The sequence below is a fragment of the Papilio xuthus genome, unplaced genomic scaffold (genome assembly GCF_000836235.2).
Source record: "Papilio xuthus unplaced genomic scaffold, Pxut_1.1 DF825928.1, whole genome shotgun sequence".
NCBI lineage: Eukaryota > Metazoa > Arthropoda > Insecta > Lepidoptera > Papilionidae > Papilio > Papilio xuthus.
In genome coordinates, this window is record NW_013532721.1 from 4,660,757 (window position 1) to 4,686,952 (window position 26,196).

The following is a 26,196-nucleotide window of genomic DNA, read 5'->3' on the forward strand; positions in this document are numbered from 1 at the left end:
GGAAGTGTTGTTGATAAGTTAAGAGTACTTCTTACAAGTTGAAAGGGAAAGCTAACGAAATACGGCATACCCTACACTATATGTTCAGAAACGATGGGGGAATTTCGGGCTAGAGCTTAGAATCATTCAACGGGAACGGTTGGAATAAATTTGACGATGGTAAGAGGGTCTGTATGTATTTCTTAAAATAAATTATAACATAAAACATAGCTATTAACCATAGTTATTGTTATCATATTATACTGAACTGCTCTACTTTGAAGACTAACTTAAGTTTCCAAGTACGAAATTCACCAATTCCCAATCAATTATAATTGTCGATTCAATAGTAACATCATTGCCAGATGTCAATCTATCGCGAAACAAATGTAGGAAGTTCATTTTATCAATAGATCGACTTCAAACACCTTGACTATCAGAGACTGTGAATCAGCCAAGCCACCAAGGCCCTATGAATAAGGAAGCAAGTATAGGGTTACGACAATATATCGAAAAGACGATATTATCGATGCTGCACTTTGAAAAGTTTAGTTGCAATTTATTTACACTAACTGAAAAGAACAAGAACTAAACAAGAAGACGTGGCTGTCCCAAAAAACTTGGCGGCGCTTAGTAGATGCAGACATGAAGGCAATCGGGCCGATATGGCCCGAGACCAAACGCAGAGCCCAAAATAGAGCGAACTGGCGGCGTTTTGTGGACGTCCTCTGCGGGGACATAGGACTTTAAGTAAATAGTAAGTAACTGAAAATAAACCAAATTGTCTCGTCTTCGAAACCTTAATACATATCCATCATATACGTAACACCACACTTACACCCGTAGAAAGGTAGACAGAGATTACGGATATCCATTTGACATTATGCTGAGAAACGTTCTTCTAACATACATGTACGGATGCATACTCGGTTAATTTTACACTGCTTTTTGATATTAATGAACTTATTCAAGGACAATGTCAGGAAATAACTTATGTTTCAAACTGTATAATCTTATAACCTAACCGTATATTAATTAACAAACTACGGCTTCATAAAGAAATGGTTTGATGCCTCGGTATAAAGCTAGATAACTTATAATTTCCATATAAGACTTGTCGAATATGTATCAAATAGTTTGCGGTCATGAACCATACGCTCTTTGTTCATATTGTACGTATGTTCGCACTGGCTAAATATTTAAATTAAACATACCATTACACAAGCAAATATGTTTGAATGTGAATATTTTGACAGTGCGAATTCACGGTAAAGGTTGAAGAGAAGTGAGAAAACTAAACAAGAAAGCTGTGTGCTTAGGAAGTGGTCTAGTAGAGTGGTTTGCGCTTCTGAAAACATGAGGTCAATAACCCGAACGGCGACGAAGAAAGACAATTGTTATGCAAATGCCAAAACATTTGCGTCTTTTGTTTGATACATAAAAAATGATCTCACGTCATATTACCCTAATGAGGTAGTTACGGAGTGAGAAATGTCGTCTGAACGTAATTTTTCACAAAAAAATTACACAGACCATTCAAAATCATCAAGAGTTAATGTTCCATTATTTTATAGAACCTTTTGTTATAATTGTTATATTTAACGGTTAACAATTATGTGATGTAATTAAATTTATTAAGTTTAAGTGCAGTATTAAAATGTTATAGCATTATCTCATCCGTTATTTTAATGATTTCTTAGAACATAGACATTCTTAAAAAGACCCAACACTAATTTATCCGCCCATCTACCATGTTGCTAATAAAGCAAATCCGTGCACACCCGCTGTCACAACATGGTAGTAACATTTGCATAATGCAAATCTCAAGCGTGGATAATTAATTTTTTGGTGATCCAAGCTCATCAGTATTCCGACGGGCGCTCGGTTTCCGGTCGCCGCATCGTCATCATACTATACGTGCGTGTTTTAAAACGAGTGTTGAAAAACTTGTTGCCAAAAACATGTTATATGAACTATACATCTTTCAAACTTCGTGTTAAATAAAGTAAATGTGTCCTTATGTTCGTTTGCACCTTATAATATTTCAAAACTTATGAAACTGTATTTTATTTGCTACTTATTTACTTTTGTCGTAGAAGAAATTATTGAATTTGTAGGTTGGGGAACAATGAATATTGTGTCTACCTTGAAAGTAAAAATTTAAATACCAAAAACCTACTAAATATTTTTTTCTTATTCGTATAACGCAAAATCACATACAACCTTTAGAGCCCAAATAGCTAAAAGTGGAAGTTTTTTTTCAGAAGTCAAATTAATAAACATCAAAGTTTATAGTCATAAAGTGGAACTATTGCATTTGGAGCGTGGCGCCTCCAGAAGTCGCAGCTCATCGGCTGTCGTCGACGTCGGTCTATTCCTGTCGCTAACCCACATACTTCGCGCGCTTACCACAAACCGACAAACTCACCCCACTTAATATTACTCCTATCTTGACTCTTATGCCAACCAGAATGTAGGTAATCAAAGTATCTAGTAAGATCAACTCCGATATTTAAAGGTTTTCGTTGTTTAAGTGAGCGCCATTACTCATAAGATTTGATTTGTTTTGCAATGTTGGTACAACCTAGGATACAGGAGCACTTAAAGTAACCAAAAATGACTGCGCCTGGCACTTATATTTGAAATGAACAATCTGGCTATCAATAACTTTAGCCCTACGTAATTTGGTTATTCTTTATCGCTTTGAATTTTCTTTAACCGTTGATGAAGTGCTTTGTTATTGTCTCGCAAATGAAAATACTTTGGGAATCATTCCAAATGTGTCAGTAATCAAAACGTTTATTGTTTAACAACATCAACCAGATTCACATAACTTTTAGTACGTGTTATTTTCTACTTTATAAAATTATTTACTAAAAGAAAAGTCTGTTGTAACATTTATACTATATTTATTATGTAGTAAGTAGCCTGATGTGCAATCATTACACAAATTTACAGTAGAAAGGACCCAAAAATACCTGATCTTACGCAAAAACCTGATTTTGACAAGTTATATAAGTTAAAATTATCGAATCGGGACACAATATTAATAACATCGATATAACGAACGTAGTGTACTTACGCACGCACTGTATGCTACGTAATTATTATCATTTGACATTAAAAATTGTGCCAGAATTTTCTTTAATTTGACAATTTTGTTGCATGTGCCTTGTATACGTATACCATTGCTATCTCTGTTCTTTCAAAGGAAATGATAAGGATGGCAATATTATCCTAATACAGATTTACGATAGTGGAGAATCGCATATACTGCGGCGCGATAGAAGATATATTACGCTATCGTACTTCCATGCGGTTGCGCAAGCGCATCCCTACACACTTAGGGTTACCATATTTTTATTGATAAATAGGGTGAAACATAAAAAGAGGACGAATACCCTTGTTTATGATTGATTTAACGTACGTATAAGTTTTTTTAAACAATGCATTTAATCTAAATTATATCAAACTTGATAAAGCAATCAAAGTTACATGATTGCACAAACTTTCTTTACCTTGTTATAAAATACGTAACATATAAAAAACATTACGGAAGTAAAAATCTACAATGATTGGCGTAAAGAATCGTACACGGCAGATAGCATCAATACATCGGAAGAAAGTTGACGATACGCGTGTAATTTATAAGTTGTTTAAAACGATTGTTGCGTAACAGTATACGGCTGTAGCTGCGCACGCGACACTACCAATTAATCAATAAAAAAAAACAATTTACTCTTTAATACAGAAGTAATAGGTACAAAATTACAAAAGTAAAAACTATCTGAGACTTATTATTAAACGCTAAACTTACAACTATCCAAACAGTCGTAACGTAATTAGTAGTCAAAACAAGTACAAAATATCCTCATTAACCTTTTGGAGTGAACACAATCCATAATATATTTGTTATGTTGGTCACCCTACATCGGACGTCGCACCGGAAGTGTTGTGTCCACGCTGCTGACGTCCGTTAAATTTGAAGATGTTCATTTTACAATGTTCGTGACTCTAAAATCTTTAGGCTCGTGTTTTTAACTTCGTGATACGAATGTATCCGACGTGCATTGTGTTGGTTTTAAATATCTTTTCCACCACGACGACTTTATGCAAGTGACACTTATTTCTATCAGCAATATTATATACCATTTCCACTGACACATCCGCGACACAAATGAAAGTCGGCGCGTTGTACGACTATTTCCTTGGTGGAAAAATGGTTTAACTGTGCCCACCTAGTGCAACTTGCGTATTTTACTAATTAGGGATGAGCGCTTCGCTCTGTTTAATTGCCTGTTAGAGAGTTACGATCTCTTCTATTTCGGAATCGATTTTCACGCGCTAAGCGACATTAAGGTTTAGTACAGGGAGTTTGAATTATTTAAAATTATGATCATTTTAAAACATTTCCAATAAATTTATGTTTCTAGATGCAGGATTTATATTAGTAAAATAATGTAACTTGGCAATTTAGTAGAACAGCACTGAGTATTTGATATACTTTACAATCATAATAACAATAATATTTTCAAGGTAACTTTTTTAATTTGCTGAATAATTATTAAGTGTACTACATAATTCTACGCAGTACGTATTAATTTAAATTTTAGGACTCATCAATAACATGATTGGTTGTGGTATTTGCTATTAATTAGTTAGCCGACAAAAATATATCTTTACAAGTCGAGTATTACTAATTACTTAGGCAATGATTAAGGTGCACTCGCAAATTGATGTCGGCAGTATTTCCTCATTCCTTTTTAGACAAACAAAAAGTGGAGGGCTGGCCGAGCGGAAAACATTACTCTTTTTGAACTCGCATCACAAAACAAAAACATTCACATTTCACAGATTGCTTAAAGAAGTTTGAACAAAACGAAAAATGTTTTTATCTTAAACCTTCTCACCCTACGAATTGTAACTGTCTGAAAAACCTTCCCAAAACGAAGGTCGAATGGTCTATTTAAAACCTTGTTTCATTAAAATTACTTAACAATTATATACTCGTAAAAAATAACGCACAATTTCGCAAACAGACAGAGTGTGCGGTCGGTCGGCCATATCGTAGGTAGGGCTGCCACCTCTTTGGGTTTGCATGCTGTTTATATGGGTGTAAATTTATTAAAATTAGGCAACCCTAAAGCCACCTTGACTCGCCACTGCCGGCAGTAGTTAACGCCACCACGCGAGACTGAAATATAGCAACAGTGATGTGAAACCACTTAGAACAATGATAAGTGGATCTTCTTTCCTTATTGCGTGGAACGCTAGTATAAGTACAACTGATGCAATCTAAACACTTTATATAATTTCAGTTGCTACAATGCTGTTAATTAAAAATGCACATAGACTTTGCGTCAGTTTTTTTAACTTTTTAGCTATATTTACATTACGTTTGTTGCAAGAGTTACGCATTGGACTTGCGAATGCGATCTTGGATTTGATAATGCTGATGGCGAAATATACATATAAAAACCATTAAAATAGAAAGAATGCTCGTGAGTCGAATTAATTTCTTATTAAACATTAAATTCGAATAAATATGTGGTCATAAAAAGCTTCATTCCAACGTCTTGACTACTTCTTTGACTTGGGTGTGGACATCATGCCGTGTACAATTAAAAAAGCGACATTCACTCATACAAAGTAACAATACGCGAAAGCTCATATCCAACTTGCACTTTCTAGGTGCCGGGGGCAAGTTCGACACCGGCAGGCGGCGAGTCGTTTGATTTGCAATTCTGATGCGATCGCGCGCGACCTTGCCACGCAACAGCGGTCCTTTTCGCTTGACACCAATCCTAACCTATGACTGTGACTCACTTTTGACACAAGCGATAACAACTCTGACTCATCGTGCAATATTGACAAGCTCGCGTGACAAGCGCCACGCGCCTAAAGCACACATACATATTAAATATACTATTAATTAATACAATGGAAAAAAATATTACTCATCGTTTAACTGATAAGATGTATTATGTACGATGTAGTAGTATGGGGAAGATGCAAAATATTTTTTAAATTTCTAGCGACAATTTGTCGTAAATATGTAGTACTATAAAACATCTAAACGCTTATTTACTTTAGCATTTATACAAAAAGTCGTATAATACCTCCTATTAATTGGATAGCACATTAATCCCTTATCTAAATCTTGAAATATGGAGTCATTACAATGAGTCTACGAGTACGTATATCCGAGTCGCATTTAGAGAGGGGCCGCAAATTAATAGAGATAAGCGGCCAGCAATTAATTGGCCTCGTAAATTTTCAATTAGCGTCGGAATCCTCCGCCCGAGAAACTATACTGTACTAATGATATCTGTCTACTTTGATAACCCAACTGTATATTTGTTTGATTACCTTTTGCTAGCGATCGTTGACCTAAGTTTGATGGGTCGAATATCTTGTAGTGACATATTGGTAATACTTTTGTAATCTTTGAAAAAAGTACTATCCCAGTACACTATATTAAACAAAACGTTTTATCATTTCGTAGTTAACACTTCCCGCTCGATTCTCATCTTTTTTTTATTTATCTTTTTCCAATCACAAAGGCAAACGCTCTTACTGGCCAGTATGCCACGTCTTTGGCAGAATGTTTAATACTGCATTCAACAATAAGACAACCAATAATGTAACAGTTTCTGTATATAAATCCGTGTTTTATGTTGTACAACTGCAGCAAACCAAATATAATAGATGTCACAAGTACATAAGAGTTCATGCATCACGACAAATATCAATCAAATCACAATCTAATCCTATACATTACACAATCTAATCACATCACATGACTTTAAGACGCGTAAGATCGAAACTTTCTTCAAAGTATATCAAGTAATAAAGATATTTTTAATGTAAATAGGAACCATTGCGAGAGATCAGCGATAAAAATGTTTAAGCATCTAAAGCACTGAGCGAATTTAAATGTTGGTTTTATTTATATAATTAAAAACATTGGGTTTCAGATTGATGTGGTTTGGGCCGTGTGGTTATTGACGCACGTCGTCGTTCGCGTGGCGCTAATGAGATTCCAAGAAAATTAAATTAGCTATATGAACTGTGCCGCTAACCGTCAGTTTCCATTACCGAAACATCTATTCAAAAACATATTGTCTTACAAATTAAAATTAGACATGTGTTATTGGCCTCTAAGAAGGAATTTGCCAGATACATTAAAAATTATGTTTATTGCCACATATCGACTTTAACGTTACAGTCTTGCAGTAAGTAAGCTGACATTTGCAAGGAACGAAAATGTATATTTATATGACCCGCTGGCCCAGTTGCTGGGCACGTGGTTAGTCAGCGGCCGGCGAACCTTACCACGATGACTAATGTTACGACTACTTTATGTAATTTGTGAACACTACAGGATACTATAATATCAACACAACGAAACTTTACCATCGCCAATATGAATCATAGAATTCATTCACATTTTTAATAAAAGTAAAAAAATAATCTATGCATGACATAGATTATAGAAAAATTGCACTTTATTTATTCACCTGTCATCAGCGACTCTTTTCGCGCAAAATTAAAAAAAAAAACAACTTAATTATTAACCTACGTGTTCTTCCAGGCTATGTTCAACATCTATATCAAATTTCAGCGAGATTCATGCAGCAGTTCTGGAGATACATTGTAACAAACATTCATCAATCCAAACATTCGTATTTATATAATAATATTAGTAAGAAGTAAAAAGCCTACAATTTCGCATATTAAACAAATCAAATGAACTACCTGTTAAAGAATTAGTACATACATAACTTTGATTTATATTACGAGGGCATTGTTCGTGTGTTTGTATTTCGGTAATTGTATAAGACGTGGCGTGCGCGTTGTGGCCACCAGGGACCGTATCTGGTTACAATCGAGTGAGTAAGTCATCGCAGTTGTTTGTGTGAACCAAAGTATCAAACGTATACAAGATCAGCAATGTTATGTCGAACAACGATCATATACATGACCATTGAATATTATTATTATAAAACATTAGTGATAAACGAAGCGTCGATTTACATGAGTCATACTGAAGATCGAGACAGGTGACAATTTTTACAATGTAAATCGTATCAAAATGTTTAATACTAGCTGTAGCCCGCGATTTCTTTTGCGCGAAATAAAATAACAAAATAATAAGTAGACTACGTCTTCTTCGAGGCTGTGTTCTACATATATGCCAAATTTCAGCGAAATTCATGAAGACGTTCTGGAGATACCTTCTAACAAACTTCCATACATTCACATTTACAGTATTAGTAAGAAGGTGGACCCAAATCAAAGTGGCGCAAGATTTAATATTGATAAAGAGGTAAAATAAATCTTAACCGAGTAATTAAACCATCTTCCAACATCCGACATTTCTTGATCTACGGTCTATAATAACACACTTTAGATAAAGCCATAACAAAACAGTGAAACATAATAATTGACTTTGTATCGGCCTAATATCTAAAAAATCGAATTGAATAAATTATTATCCCGCAAGTGCACAAAATAACACGTAACCTTGCATACAGTTGTAATTGGGTTAAGTGTCTCTGCTGAGTTTGTGTCCAGCTGGAGATGGCACGTGCTCATTACAGTGCCGTTAAGTGCCCGCGCGGGCAAAAACACTTATACATGCGTTACCTTGGCTTTATAGATTCCAAGTGTTGCTAATCGCAAAGTAATCTAACGATAATATAACACAAAATATGCAAGATCTCTTTCAATAAAACACACCGTTGTCTCTATTTTATGAAAGATAATGACAGTGATGACGATATGTTATATACAGAGATCTTGGTCTCAAGAACCCACGTTGAGAATCAAGCTATACTGTTAAATTTAGTCCCAACGCAGCCAGTATGAATTTAAAGTCGATTAAAATATGTTCTCTGACCACCCGTGTACGCGGTCACCGTACATTAACAGCAACCTGTCGCACGATAAATAACGCAAGTAAACCTCGAGGATCGCGGCGGATTATTAAGGGCATTGCATAACGGCCTGCGAGAGGGTAATTTCCTACCGAATATAGCTCGCTCGGTCGCGATAGCCATCGGGGGTATTAAACGAATTCATGCTCGGCCCCGTGAATATACTACCGATACTATCAGTGCGAGATGTGTACGGTGGATATGGCTTTAGCTGAAAAATAGGACGACCGAAAATAAAATTGCTTTAAAAAATCTGCGTATGCAGTTCGTATATTCTAACACGATTATTAATTACAATCGTCAGTGGCAGTAATATTTTTTTTCATAATTAATAAATTGAATGTTTCCAGTCTTATTTTCTTCATTACATGTTTTATACTATTTTTGGACAAAAAAAATGTAATATTTGGGACTTTCCATTAAAACATATACGCACAGTATCATTATCAGTTAGGTGCTTATAGCGTTGAATTTCGTACTTTATTGATGGCCAGGTGAAAATTAAAAACGCAAGGCTGGCGATAAAAAAAATATGAATTATAATCTCTGGCGTCATTCGTTAATTGGATACGTTAATTACTCGGTTATCGTGAAAATGCTGAGGTGAACGTCTCTATTAATGTTTTTTGGATTTAATCTTGCCTTCAACGCAACAGCAATTTTTATACGATAAAGATAACAAAATACTATACCATATCTCTTGCTGCTATTACCACCATCCCTAAACCTGTACCCTTGTTTGAAACACAGTGCAGTCTCACTGAGGGAGTGAAATGCACACTCCAACACACTCAAACACAATCACTGCAACAATATGCACTCGGCTTGGGATCAATATGGACGTATTGTTCCCACCCGCGCGTTGAGGGTTAAAAACCTTCTCACAGCCGCAGGAAACATTTGTACAATGCTTACGTTTGTTGTACTGAAGGGTTGCGAATATTGACATTTACATAAACATATCTATACTAAAATAATTTATTAAATTCCAAGATCATTTGATTGTTACTTTCATTATTTCATTTTAGTCATGAAATGAAAGAAAAGGAAGATATAACAAAATTTTCTTCTTAAATCTTACTTATATCATAAATGAAATGTTTCGATGTATGTATGTATGGATAGATGGATGTTTGTTTACAGTTATCTCCAGAACTGCATGGATGTCGCTGTTAGGATGTGTTAGGATAGTTATTAAGTTTTTAATTAATCCCGCGCAGAGAGAGTCGCGGGCGACAGCTAGTTGTGTTACAAAATGTCCTTTCTTTTCTTATAACATAAACACTTATTACAACAAGTATCGTCAGCTTCTCCCCACCTGACATCGCTTCACTCTCACTGCTTGATAAAAAAATGTAATTCCGCGTCGACAGCCGGATTCTCGCATTTCACTCCCTAGTAGTAAAAGCAATGCAACAGGTGACACCACGTTAAATAACATCGACCTTATGTAAGCAGTAAGCAGAATTGGTCGTTACTGTTTATGGTCCTGCCCGAGCAGGATCTTCATAGCTTATGAAAAAACAAACAGGTAATGACGGCGAGGAACTTGTGAGTTACACAATTGAGTAGTGCCATCTCAAAAGATATTCTTACGAAGATAATCTTTCAACATTCTATTGAAGTGCGAGAGAATAACGCGACAAATAAATTTACATTCAAATCCATTAGTTCATCATCCACGTATATAAAACTATAGAAGTTTCTAGATACAATTAACATACTTAATAAAACGGAACTATGAAATGAGAAATTATCATAAGTAACTCGAGATTTTCACATTACAAATAGTAATTATAATGGCGGACATTGAAAATAAAGCAGAAACCTTCAGCGGGAACGATAATTATTGATGGCCAGTTAATAACAACGTGTAATAAAGCCATGAACAACCTCCAGCAAACATTACAAAGCCTATAAATATTCATGCGGTGCCTCCACAGAGCCGGGATAATGTCTAAGTGTAAACTAGGCTTTATAGATGGTTGTAAATTATCAACTCTATAGCAAAGGATCTCCTTTCCTGAGTACCACAAGGTCATTGAACTTGGCATCTGGGTTTGAGGAACAATAGTCAAGAGGGGGACTTTTGAATAGCATTTCTGGTAAAGTAGCACCGTTCAACAAGCGTAACATTTTATATGGAACACTAGCTATCGCCCGCGACTCCGTCCGCGTGTTTGTCTAAAAAATAAAAATAAAAATTTAGGGGTGGACTACCCTTAACATTTAGGGGGATCAAAAATAGATGTTGGCCGATTTTCAGACCTACTCAGACGACAATATGCTCACAAAATTTCACGAGATTCGGTCAAGCCGTTTCGGAGGAGTATGGAAACGAAAATTGTGACACGAGAATTATATATATAGGATAAGGCTCGAAAATATCGAATATAATATTCTGGAAATACACATGTCGTCCCTTTCCAGATATTTTAAACATTTGATTAAATTTAATGTATTATTTTTTACACCTTAACCCCTCATTGGTACTTTCAACGTTGTTTCGAAACATACTATCATTTCAAGTCCATTTACAAGTCAAAACCTTGATAAATTTTTATCTTACCAATATCAGTCAACGTAGATTAGACATTGCCACAAAACAATAACATGACGAATTGATTTGTGATTTTATATGACGATTGGTTATATTATAACAGTACAAAGACATAAAGTAACGTTAGGAGTAACATAAAAACGCAACTTGTTATTATTGCGAGGCGATCAATCAATCGATAAAAAGCCGCATGTCTAGATCACATCGGTACATGTCTATCTCGACGTTTAAAAATAAATATTTTCACATTCCTAAAATAGACTTACGTTCTCAGAGTCGACTTACACCGAGAGCTCACGATACTGAATAATAAGCTGATCAGTTTAAGAAATCTCTAGCCTTAACCCGAGCTGGGGGTCGACGACCTGCCCCGGCTATGTGGCCGAGCAGGCTGTATTGTTATCTATAGACAAAAACCGTTCAGTCACGGTTTATTTACCAGATTTTCCTTTCAATCATTATTACCTTTATTTAATTAGACTTCATGTTTTAATTTTTTTTTAATGGAATAGTGGGCGATGGGCACACAATTTAATCCAGTATATCGAGGATTTTAAAGGACACAACCCTTTGTATCTTGAAATATTAGGCATTTACGCGAAGTATATCAGTCGTAATACGATATACGTATTTTGAATAGATAACCAAACGATAATGGTTACGTCAGCGCGGTCACGTACACACCGACGTGCGAATGATCTTCAATAGTAAATAGCCTCGCTGGCAGATGGGCCCCGTCAATGATACACTGTTATTGTATATGGGCTACTGTTGACGTTACAATATGGGGAAAAACCAAGAAAATTACCATAGAATATTTAAGGATAAGTCGGCAAGATTGGCAACACTAGAGGAGCTTCAGATTCTTTTCTTATCCTTACGATTTAATTTAAAAAAATGCTCAATTACAATGTATGCTGTTTTGATGTACTCCATTAAATGTACAATGTTGGTAAACTCTCTAATTAAATGTAAAAAATTGTAATTAACTTTCCGGAAAGTACAGAATATGGTTTGAGAAAAGAAAGTTGATGTTTTTCTTTTTTGAGTAAACTTGTTCCCGATATAGTGTAAGATCTAAGCTAGTGCTTATAAAGTTGATTAATTAATTAAGATTGAATCACTTGCAAATATGCGATTTCTATCTAATCCATTTAGCAAGTTATAAAATTATATTCTATTAATTTAACGCTCAAGTTGCTTTCTTAAGCACTATCTTATCGATTTGTTTTTTATTACTCTGTATTTTTATTAGTAGGATTTACCATACTTTCACAACATTTTATTATTATTTATCTCAAAAACATGTTAACGTGATGTTTCACAACACTAATTTAGTACTCATAATTATTTTTAAACAAACAACTTGGTTAAAGTCAATTAACTTTTTAAGTAGTAAGATTTTTTTTATCATAGGGTGGCAAACGAGCGAGCGGCCACCTGAAATCGCGGAAATAGCGATGTGACCGTTGCCAATAGACATATGCAATTGCATATGCGTTGCCTGCCTTAAATCGACGGAGGAGAGGATGCACAGTAAGAAAATATTTTCCCTTTCCACGCAACCTCTCATCAGAAAAGACCACTTCCACTTCCCATTGTTTTGCTTATAAGAAAAAGGGTGGGAAGGGAAAGAGGAATAAATTAGGCCTCGGGACGCAAGAATACAAACTTCGTGTTTAAACATAAAATCTTTGAGCAAAATTACTTGTAAATGTAATCAAGAAACCTTTTAACTTTCATAAGATCTCAGTAAATATGACACTAACTGCACATCGTCAAGTCAAAGATTTCTTAATTTTCATATAATCAACACAACCTTTTGAAATATCGTTACTTTAGTTACGGACCAATAACTGCTTCATAATAATTTATTTCATCCAAACAACTGACAAGTTTGCTACAATCAATCACATATATGACATTAGTAAAGTAAATCTCGACGGGTACACTAGAGAGCAAAAAGTGAGTGATCAGATACAATGGTACATTGTTCGTCCACTTGCCTTACACCTGCGACCCGCGAGTCCAAGTCTCGCAAAATGGTTTCCACCTCGCTACTCGCAAATATTAACATCGCAGCAGACTTTTATCAAAAAAACTGGTTCAGTAAAAAGTTATCTTAATACGATACACATGGTAATGACTTAAAATACATTCTACAAAACCGTGGACAGAGTCGCGGGCTACAACTAGGATATATCAATATTGTATCCACCGTTAGCGAGTAACCCGTCTTTCTGTGATGTGCTGTGATCCTGCGCGGAGATATAACAGTGTTGCCGGTCCGTTACTCACTGAGTCACGGATCACCTTCAATTCATATCGTATAGAAAATTTCTTCTATAGCTTAGCTTAGTGTAAATACCAGTGTTGTGGTCATAATTATGAAATTTCGAACCACCTGTATAACAAAGACAAATAAAACATTATTTTGTATTAATTTCGGCAATGGAAACGCTAATTATGTGACAATAAATAATTTATATTTTTTCCTCAATTAGATAACGCACCAAATGAAGATCTCCATTCAGCCACTTTCTCTGTTACATTGCGATGCAAAAATTTTAATTCCGTCTTCATTATTGCGTTGTCACAGTGAAAGTAAAACGTAAATTGAGCGTTTTGTGCGCCTATAGTCATCAAATATGGCGTGATAATTTGATTGAACTGTCAATATTAGATTACTGTTACATTGAATGTTTATTTAGTTTTTTAATGTTATTATTATAAATTTATATCCACGTTCATAATCTCACTTTTACTTTGTGTGAAATAGCCAAGCGTAGCGATATGAGATTTCATACATATTTATTATGTAAATTTTTATATAAATTTTTCCAAATTACGCGGAATTTATAATTCTACATTTTTAGTATATTTTTCAACGTCTTCTCTATTGCAGTCTAGTATGAGTTTAATAAGCAATTTTCGGAAATTAGAAACAAAGATCGTATTGCAGAAAAAAAATAAAATTTATTTTAAAATGCAAAATTAAATGCTACATAGCTAATGGTAGTTTGATAGCAGCTGTCTCAAATCAAACAATAGTACCTACGCTTTATAAATGGGACAAAACTTGTGAAAATCAGAGGTAGCGATAGAAAGCGTGGGCGATGTGATCGACAATTAACATCTGCATTGGCTCACAGATCGACTTCTTGCCATTGTTACAGCAGATCTAATTAGCGGCGAAAGTCTTGCGAGTGAAACTCTCCCATCGGACGAGAACATTGCTTTTTAAGACTTTGCTACTATGCAATCCAACTTTAGAGACGGTGCGCACAAAATAATGTTAGTTTAACGAAGGGACGTAGAGGGTTGCGCAACCCGCAATAGATTACTGGGGGGAAATCTTAATAGTAAGTCCACCTGGTTCCCACATGCCCAAACATGATTCCAGCTAACCACTAGCCTTCATTAAGTTTGAATCTTATTATACACTGACGCAAGGTCATAAGGATTTAGATTCGACTTTATCTTAGAAGATAAGAATAGTATAATGATCCTCTCTTTATGTAAATGTGACGTCTTAATCGTGCAATACTGTATCTGTCCTTGTGTATTGTTTCATACAAGTTTCAAGTTCAAATTCCTGTCGTGTCTGTTTATAATAACGTCTATGGACATTATTGATATTACGACAGCGCTTAAATTTTACATATAAATCGAATCTTATCAATTTAACATTTGATGACAGACTTTAGATTAACTAAAAACAGTTGTGGCAAATTACAGTATTTAAATTTATTCGTCTGTATATGTAATTTATTATGAAACTCTCAATTTCTAGTTCATGTATTATTCAATAATATTTTTATTTACAAACATAAATTAAGATGATTAAAAATACCATTAAATTATGATTTGGTATAATTTCGTTAGCGCCTAGCGAGAAATATGTAAATTTACTTTTACTACTAACAGTAAGACAGCTACCGATATTGAACATCTAGAACTATGTTACGTAACTTGAAGTTCCCGTGTGTAAAATACTTTACCGTTCGTATCCACTGCTGAAACTTGTTTCCATAGTTATCGTCATCTCATTCATTCTGCTTGAAACAAATGAGATAACAAGACTGTCACAGTAGGGCTTAAACAAAACACATAACTCATTTTCACGGTTCAATGCCAAGTTTGATGATAACCCCAGATCTATTAGTTCTAAGCTCAATTAGCCGCAGTTTATCGCAAGATAAACAAACTTTCAATTGATCTACCGACATTGACTTAATCAATATTATAAATTCCGACTAGAATATTGATAAGATAATTAATATTTTGATTCATATCGAATCGGAATATGTTTGAAGAAAATAATTCTAGCAATGATAAACGAATAAATAGATAGATTACATTTTCTTTTAGACATTAAAAAAACATTCATTAAAGTTTTTAGCATATAGATTAAACATATATATGTTTAATGTCAACGTCCATAACTTTTAGTAAAAAAAAACTATCGACAAAGTTTGCTTTATCTAAATGCATTTAATGCACCTGTGTTGTCAAGGTATTATTACGCGACAATCTGCGAATTAGAAAACGTGTGTTCGCAACGTGACTTGAAAAGATTAATAAAAAGTTAAGTGACGTCTGTTATAGATGAGACAAATTAATTGTCGATAGAGCGAAGCTTCTCGGAATATTCCCACAGCGTACTAGATACGCTAATAAGATTTCTTAACATTTTTTTTTCGTTATTTACGACTCAAACTAACATTGAGATGTATTATAATGTAAATCATCGCATTTAGAAAGGATCTTTGAAGATGTTTTAATAGAAAAATATATACAGAATTATATCAATACATAGTTGAGGAACGGAAGATAACTTCAAAAGAGCGTTGGACTGATTGAATTAGTGTGTCGGGCCCCCTCGTACTCGTTTGACAGGATCTATGTGTAGTAAACACATCAATTTAAGTAATTGAACGTCGCGTTGCCGCACCGCGCCGCACTGGACAGTACCAACGGCAACCATTTCTTTTGTTGCAACCGAACTTTAGGTCACATCAATAACTCGAGTCATATTAAACAGAGAAAACCGAAGTAGCAAGACGACTAAGTTATTAAGCAGATAATCACATCTTCGTATCTAAAATTTAGCACGTGCGAAATACAAATTATTGCGAACATATCACAACGAATACGAACGCATCCAAACAGTGAGAAACGATGTTTCGCATTTCCGCGTCGGGAAAAACGCGAGACGGAAAATTGTTTTTAAGTGGCGTTGATTTACATTCATTCCGCAGTCGTAAACGTGCACTTTCACTCGCTCACAGATTTCCATCATTGCTCTGACGACTTTCCAATACGGATGCGCTACACGATGATAACCATACCTCGACAACACTGAGCCAATGGAAACGCGCACCGTCATACCATCACTGCGGACCTTAAAAGTTTTTGATAATCGAATTGCGACTGGTTTCGTCTCATCTTTGGAAGACATTCTTGTGTTAAACGAAACCAGTTTGGTTGCATTGTTTTCGTTCTTATTTATATTTCGCGAATACACTTTTTTATTTCGTAATAGTTAGGATATTTTCATACTGCCGTTTGCGTGTTTACTTCTTCAACTTCTTGAACTTTTTAGTCTACAAAACCAGTACTTACATAGCACCAATCGGGTCCTACATCTGGCACAAAATTACAATTCTTATTTTCACACATACTTGTTTGTAAAAACACAGAGGTGACCTTCACCTCTGTGTTTTTACAAACAAACAAAACGGGATCGTGGTAGTAAAAACTTCGTGACCAAGGAAATAAATGAAAACATTTGGCAAACAATCAAGTAGATACAGGAAAGATAAGAAGAAAACGAGATGAATTCTGAGTGACGTTAGTAAGCAGGTGGGCGAAGTACAGAATGCAAATGAAATTGCGGTAAGGATGGTCCTCACCAGTAATAGGTCGGGTAAAAGACGCCGATACGCGTGACGAGACTGATAACATCTTAATTAAAGAATAAATAATTAAAGCACGTGCATACATTACGTACATCGTAAACCAGCTGCAAAATTGTAGGAAATTAGATGCTTTGCGCATTTTTCATAGCATTTCGTAATCGACATTAAAAAGGCCGACAAATGTCGGATGTTCTACAAAGATGTTAATTCCATTTATAATTGCCTTTTAATCTTATTGCAGATAACAAAGCAAATACCGAGGTAGTAGTAAATAAAGTTTACATAAAAAGTACATGTTTTTTTTATGTAAACATAATTTCATCTCAATTACATTATAAAGAGGATTAAATTTGAGAATGATAATAGCCAGAGCATAACATGTAATTATTTACGATCCACATCCAATCCAAAAGCGATTCCGACGCCCACGCACACTATAACTGGTCCGCGATACAATGTTGATGTATCGATTCGATTTCCACTGCCAAAGCATTCCGAGACGCCTCCGACGCGACGGAGACTCTTATTTGGTTGCATTACTTACAACAAAAATAGACCGGTTTGATAAATGATAAAGGAACACGTTTTATTGTGTGCACCTTACATTAAGCTATTGCCAAGTGGATGGTCGCCAGCATTATAAATACGGGTCAGATTGCATCTACTATGTTAGGAACGCCACGCGTGGGCTTATCTTAAGAAAAACTTAATTACGACTCTCTTATTTAGATGGAAGGTTAATGACAACGATTTTATCGGATGTGCAATCTCTTTAAAGAGTTATTTCTTTGAAATTTTCTTCTCAGTTATTTCATAATTTAAATAATTAAAGAAGCATTTATATTTGAAACCTTGAGGGTTACATACAGATAAATTATTTCCTATGGCAAAAACATTAAGAGACAAATAATTTCAATTATCAATTAACAAATAATTTCACAACATAATCAGCAAGCGAACAAACTGTATGTTTTTTATTACGGTTATTTGATGAGCTATTGTATGTTGAGTTGTCATCAAGCAGCTGATAAGGAACAGCCTTCATCGCGAGGCTTCACCGCAACCGACGATATCTTTGCGCAAACCATTAACCTAAAAAAACATCGTAAGGGTGCACTCGGTTATATAATGTACGGGTATTCAATATTAATTGCATCGGTAGTGTTAAAAAAATTACATTTTAATTTGGGTTACAAGGAAATGAATTTTTTTAATACCTTTACGTAATTCATTGATTTACGTAATTTTAAATAACAGAATGACATCTGGTAACAGAATATGCTAACAGTATTAACTATATAAAAATAAGATCAAGAATAAGCGTTAAAAACATGACATCTTTTGCCAGTGTAACCCGAATATATAATAATTTTACGAAACTATTTTTAATTCGAGCAACAATATAGTTAAAATCAAATAACGCAGACTAAAAACCAAAGGAACCATGCTTTAAAAACTGTATGATATTTGTAGTCGCACGTTTTGTAAGTAATTATTTTCGACCTCATAACATTTATAAATGCGTATGTCTTATTTAGAAGCAGTCGTCCGGCCTTCGTAAAGGTGAGCCTCTACTTAATACTGGATATAGCACTTTATCTGCATTCCATAAACTATAAAAATACTCGTTTCGCACCGTATGGTAGGTAAACAACTTTATATAAATTACCTAATTATTATAAGTAAAATATCGATATTTACTTATAATGTAAATTGTAACAACAATGTTGTTGGACAGTAATAAAAAGCTTAGATTTATAAATATGGCTTTCAGTATATTAGATACATATCTTCCAACATAAACTAATTGTTCGTTAGTACATATAAAATCGATGCATGTAATCGACTATTTAAAGAAACAATATACGGTTAGTTTATCTAAGGTCGTTGTGTTGGCCGCTTGCAGATACGGGGTCGCGGTCGATGTGAAATTTAGCAAAAACAGTACATTATCAAGTATCAGTATTTCATTCATCATTATCAGTATTGCGTGCAGCACGCATCACTCCTATATTAAGAACAATATCACTGACCAATGAATTTATCTGTCGATTTTCAATAATAATTAATTACGAGAATTTACATGTAAACTTACTTTTCAATAGCCTAGGCAATATTTGTGGGATAACCTATACTTATTCAGTGGAATAGTAATGCTTCGCTAATTGAAGTATTAAATGAACTAGCTGTCACCCTCGACTTTGTCCGCACGGAATTAAGAAGATACTTAATTTGGCTACGTGTTCTTCCAGGATATGTTTTGCATCTATGGCAAATTTCAGCGAGATCCATTCTGGAGATACTTTCATCCATACATCACAATTATAACATTTTAATTTTAGTACAGCACTTTACCCATATCAATATGCACCTATGTAATCATTAGCTTATATACATGGACGTCTGTATACCTGAATAACATTGTAGTAAATAAAGGTATGTGGCATGCATGTCTGATGGTCAAATTTGCACAGCTGCAATGAGACGGGACACAAGTACCGCACATCAACTGTTTATACAAGCCGTTTGCCTTTTCTCCAATACGAATTCCAATATACAGTACATCATTTCAAATAATTAGTAACACAACATACAACTATTCTTTAACTCAACAGAGGTTGTGACGAAACTATGACAAAGATTTTTTTAACCAAAACATCATCTTTTATCCTATGGAGAGTCGGCATTGTATCTACTACTCTTCTATATATCGATATCAACCGTTGTTTATGAATACACTCCCTTCTTGCTCATATCTTTTCTGACACAATCCATCCTTCCGTATCCATTTCAATCCATATCTAATCTTTATATATATAACTCTTCTGTGAGTGTGTATGTCACTGAACTTCTCTCAAACGACTGGACCGATTTTGATGAAATTTTTGTGTGTGTTCAAGGGGATCTGGGAATGGTTTAGATTCACAATTTTCATCAAATATTAACTTCATATTAATTTATTCAAATTAAAGACATGTAGACAGGACAACGTCTGTTGGGTCCGCTAGTACATACATAATATCTTTGATTTTTCTATGTTTGAGTTGTGCAATCATTGTGCTAAAATTGACCATTTAATTTTGATTTTAAAATATAATAATGAAAGCATTTAATTGCTTAACTTTATAGGGTATATGGACAGATGCTTGCACGTAATTTATATAAAGCAGCGGTTCTTAATTACTTTACCCGCTCCGTCCGATACGTAATTATCTTAGCAAAGGCTATTAACAGAGCAAAAACCGCCCTCTGATGCCAACTTCCGCTCGACGGTTTAAAAGGGTTAACAAAAACCATTGTGAATTAAGTTAAGAGAAATTCTGCTACAGATATAATTTGATGACTACACATTAGTACTCAAGAAATGGTACATAAATTATTAACTCGCTAAAATTCAGAGATTATTAAGTAACTGGTTATTTAATATACGAGTTTCTTCATTAATTTATGATGATTTTGAAAGTACATTTCTACAATATACAAATATTTTAAAAGCTACTATGCACACTGGGCAAAAATTTCGGCTTTCATAGCCATATTATCAAACATAATAACGAATATGTCTACGAAAGCCGAGAAATTGCCCACTGTGCGACACAATTTCCAACATGTCTAGGTAAATATATAAAATTGGCAATGAAAACAAGTCTGTTTATTTCGCATACCTCTTACTCTTACGATTGTTATCTTGCGTCAAACATCTGCAGTACAGATAACAGATGCAGCTGTCGAGCGCGCGTCAGCTTTATCCGGATCACAATCAAACACGTGACTATTACGTAGGTCTCTTCTAATCGATTGTAAGTCTATGGCTGTACCCATATTACCTAGTTCTTGTAACAGTTGGACAACTAAAGGTTCAGATGAATTAAAAAACACAAATAATTTTAACATAGGATAAGGAAGATCCGTTAATATTAAATAGCAATTTCAATACCTAAAATGCTTAATTTATTACCATCATAATAAATAACAAACATTAATAAACAAGCAATTTTATGTACCTAAACACATAACATGGTGTCACCAAGTCTTAATTATAATAAGTTCCAGCAGCGTGAAATCATGTTCTATCGTATCTGCCATCAACATCGGCTTGGGGTTTAATTGCCCGACCGGGGAATCGAGTCCGGCGGCTTCATCTTCATTCAGATGCCTAATTAATTAACCAACAGTAGTGCTGGAATGACAACACAGGATACACTTTATTCACCGCTCAATCAATACCAATCGTTAATTTATAGATACTTTTTTATCCTTAATCTACTTCCTCATGTAAAATGTTTTTATATTAAATCCTTTTATACCCAACAAACAAGAACGAAAAATCACTCGATTACATTAAGAATTAGCAAATCAAGTAATATATTTTTAAAGACTTACGTTAAATTTACCGATAATATCTCTTAAATAAATATCGAACTTGACCTTTATGAACAAAACAAGATTTTTTAATTCTTATCTAAACCTGACAAAAATAATTTATTACATAATAAATCAAACATTTTATTAATTATTTATATTGGAACCTTAAAACCATTTCATATTCATAGCAAATATACAGGGAATAAGACATATTTCGACTCCACAATGACAACTTCCTTGTCGTTACACAACAAAATCTGAATAAAGCTAGCAATGTGAACACGATATTATTCAAATCGGACACTTCCCTGTCGCTTTAGCGTCGTCTACGAGCTTCCCATTTCCCCAAGACATATTTCTTTTGGTGACATTTCTTTGCGAGCGACAAACTTCGGGGAGTGCGGAAATGAATCATTCCGTAGTAAGTTTTGAGTTGGTGACTGAAGCAGAGTCACAACTAAATACGCTCATATAAAAAACCGGTGAATTTAGAAACGAATTTGTTGTCGCCCCTAATTCCCTCCGTACGGAATAAAAATAAAATAGTAGCCTATATGTTCTTCCAGGCTATGTTCTACATCTATAACAAATTTCAGCGAGATCCATACAACCGTTTCCAATTTCTATTTATTTCAGTTATCCAAACATTCCAATTTATTATATTAGTAAGATAGGCATAGATAAGAAAAAAATATTTTAATGAGGCGTTTCATACTATTTTTCAGGTTCAATATCGAAACAAAATATTTCTTAGCGTTTTTCATGAAAATTACTGCCGTATAAATAAAGTCAATAAGCACGCAATATTTGCTATAAACAAATACATTTATTTATGGATTATGATTCACATCAGTTGTATTTATAATTAGTGCGTATTGAACATTAAAAGATGGACGCATCAAGTATAATACTGTTGAATCACTGCCGGTGATAGCGCAAGGCCGACCCAGTCGGAAGACTAGTCGCACGACTGATCGATTTATTTACGTTAACAATAACAATATCGAATGCCGATTGACAATTGAATAGAAGGTCGCGTTACTCACAGCTCACACCGGCACTACACCGGCTTTAATATTTTGTATCATTTAAACGATGGGATCATCTCAGATCGGATATACACACGGTCTCAACAACTAACTGTGAATTTCCGAGACCAAAATATCTATATAAAACATATCGGCATCCCTGTCATTACCTTTGATAAAAGAAAAAGTGGTAACAACATTTTAAATGCAGATTTTGGTCTCAGAAATTATCATATAAACTTAAGTTAAACATATCTGGAAGAAACATTAACTAAGCTACACTCGATCACAATCAATACGACTTTTTATTCTAATTGGAGTTTACAGAAATAATGAGATTATAGGTGACTCTACAAGATATAAGTAAGTGCTAATTAGCGCTAATTAATTCAACAATATCTCGTTTGCATTTCATGTTAAACTCATTTTCTTGTAAACAAGCTTTTGGCCGCGACTCCGTCCGCGCCAAAATAATTAATCGCCGAATTTCAGCACGATCAGTTCAGCTGCTACGGAGGATCGTCATAAAATACATTCAACCATACATCCATCTAAACATACGCATGAGGAATTTGATTTTTAGTTGTATATTTTTGTAAATTCGGTCTTTTCTCGCAGACTTTAATATAACACTATAAATTTGTGCTTAAATCAGTGTTGTGTAGGTAGCAACTAAGGGTAGCCACGCTAGCCGCATTTGGCAAACACGCGCTAATGAGTGATGTCACGCGCGAAGCACTCCGTGTCGTCGTCCTCGCTAACACGCCGCGACGAACACGCCGGTCACGCTTCGCAATACCCTATTCAATGATTACTGGCATCAATGTTTTTAATTACAAAATGTTAATCAATGAAATAAAATAAATAATATTAATGAATAAAATAAATACAGAATTAAAATAGGTTATTAGTTTTTTTAACGATGATGTTCAGCTAGATCTATTAGCGATAATCCGGTTTATCATATAATGTGTCAAGTCAGAATTTAATAAAGTAGCCTAAAATGTTCCCACGTGCATCCGGTCTGATCAGAATCGGCTCAGCCGTTCCGGAGATAACACTGAACAAACGCGTACTTGCGAACAGACAAAAAATTTTGAAAATTTCTTTTGCGTCTTTTTAGTTCCAAAAGTGAAATGACTACTAGTGGCATGGCCATGACGTAAAAGAAAACGAAACGATTGTATTTCGGTTCATTGTCTATTTGATGACCTTATTTTAAAAAGAGTGATGACCTATGAAGTCATTTTGTGCGTAATTTTTAAGCTATTGTGTCAAAATTAATTTGATTGTTTGTAAGTGACAAAGGCCCATTTTAATTAAAAACAAACACCATTAAAAGACTTTAAAAGCACTTTTGTTTTATTAATTAATTGTAATCAGCAACTTTGGTCATCCTTTCTTTAGCTTTGTCATCATGTCAACAATACAGACTGTATTTTGACTCCGAATTCCTACATAAAATAGTCACTATTCAATATTCATCAGTCATGTTTTTAATTTCGTAAAAATTTACAAAATGTAATCGTAATACGAAAAAAAATTAAAGTACAATACAATTCAAAAATTATTTAAAAACTTGTTCGACAAATTGACCCAACGATGCTCTGAGGAAAATGACGTAGTTTTCAATAGTGAAATTCAGCCGTTTAGTATAGACTATGCAACTTAATACATGCAAAATACACATCTAAAATATTACTCTTAGCAATTAAAAGGATACGCGTAACCTTAAACATAGATTATACGGGTGTTTAAGATTCAAGTAGCAAAAAAAATCAAGCATCAAAATTCACAATCAAAATAACCGCATTGGTTGGGCGTGACTCAAGTGGCGCCTCGCGGTAGCGTGGTTCAAACCAAGGTCAATACCAAGGCCGTTCCTTCCTCCCCCCGCGAACCCCAGACCGCCGCACGGAAGTCCGACACTGTTGAATGGACAATTCACTCTGCATCCATTGGCTTGTGGAAACAAACACAGTACAACAGTAACGCCTAATTAAGTGTTAACACTTCCCAACAGAGTTACAGCAAAATCTATTGCAAGTAGAGAAAATTGAAAACCTTTAAAAGTAATAATTTACCGGCACCTTGTGGATGTAATAACGGGGAAGCTGAAACTAGCACAGCCTTCAGTAATAAGCTGGAGTCAGCATCAGCTGATCCTCTTCGCATTAGCCAAGAAAAATATTTTATTTTATTCCCCTTTTAATTGATATCTTTTATAAATCCTATTTATTTTGTTTTTGGTTAATAAACTGTATTTTATCTGTTTATTTATTAAATGTGTTTTGTGGATATGGCAATACATAGTATACTAATATCAGACATAACACCGATAACTTGTAGATAAAGTCTAAAGGTTGATAGACATCAACACCTGTACAGTTACAAGTGTACTAAAACTGTAGCTGTGTTGCAGGCTTAATAGTTACATAAATATTATCATTAACAATTGCAGAAAAAAATCCTGATAGTAGAACATTAAATTAAACAAAATACTGTAATTACAATGTTTACAATTCACAAATACTAATTATGTAATGATTATTCTTGCCAAAGATCAATAAACCTGCCATTATAAAAATAAATTAATGACCAATCTTTGTTTACTATTAATACTCTATTAAAAACTACCTATATGCTGTTACCCATATGATGTTTCCTAGCATACTAAACATTATTATATATAGAATGATATTAGATAGTGGTAGCAATAATAAAAAGGGGTTACGGTCCACAATTCAAGCTCAATTTCATGACTAGTCATATACATATTTTGCATGAACCTACACTTAAATCATTCATAAATTAAATAGATAAAAGATAATATTAATTATTTAAAAAAACATGCATAGACTAAAAATGGTGACTCTGCTATTTGTTGTCCCAGTTGATACTGGGAACAGTGCTTCACTCAGCTATCAAATACAAAAAGCATTACTCAAATCACATTTGTAGGTTCGGCAATTACCAAGAAGTTCAGATAAACAAACTTTTCAGTTTAGTATAAATATAGATTGTTATCAAAATACTTTTGCAATTTGTTTGGCAGATATCAAGATTTTGGCTAGACATTGTGTACACCTAACATTGCGTCTTATGTTGGCATTTTGCCTACTTGCAGACCGTTGACATGAATACAGCAGTCTCATGCATTTCAATGGACAGTTAGTATTAGAAATGTCTGTATATTTCACAAAATTTGAGTATTAAAAATTGAGAGAAACAACTTTTAGGAAACCCTAATCTTGAACTCTAACTTTGTGAACTTTGAAAATATACGGTCCTCTATGGGAGTAGATAATATATTATATTATATGTAATGGGATTTATTTTATTTTAATATTATCATCTACGAGCATCCAAAATCAACAAGAATGTGAGAATAAACGAGTTGTAAT

At 34.3% G+C, this 26,196-nt stretch overlaps 1 protein-coding gene across 1 annotated transcript in view; it reads right to left on the bottom strand.

Moving 5' to 3' along the window:
• The window catches only part of cdi (serine/threonine kinase), a 68,259-nt gene that overhangs the window by 40,565 nt on the left and 1,498 nt on the right, over positions 1 to 26,196 (bottom strand). The gene's annotated exons all lie outside the window — the stretch shown is intronic.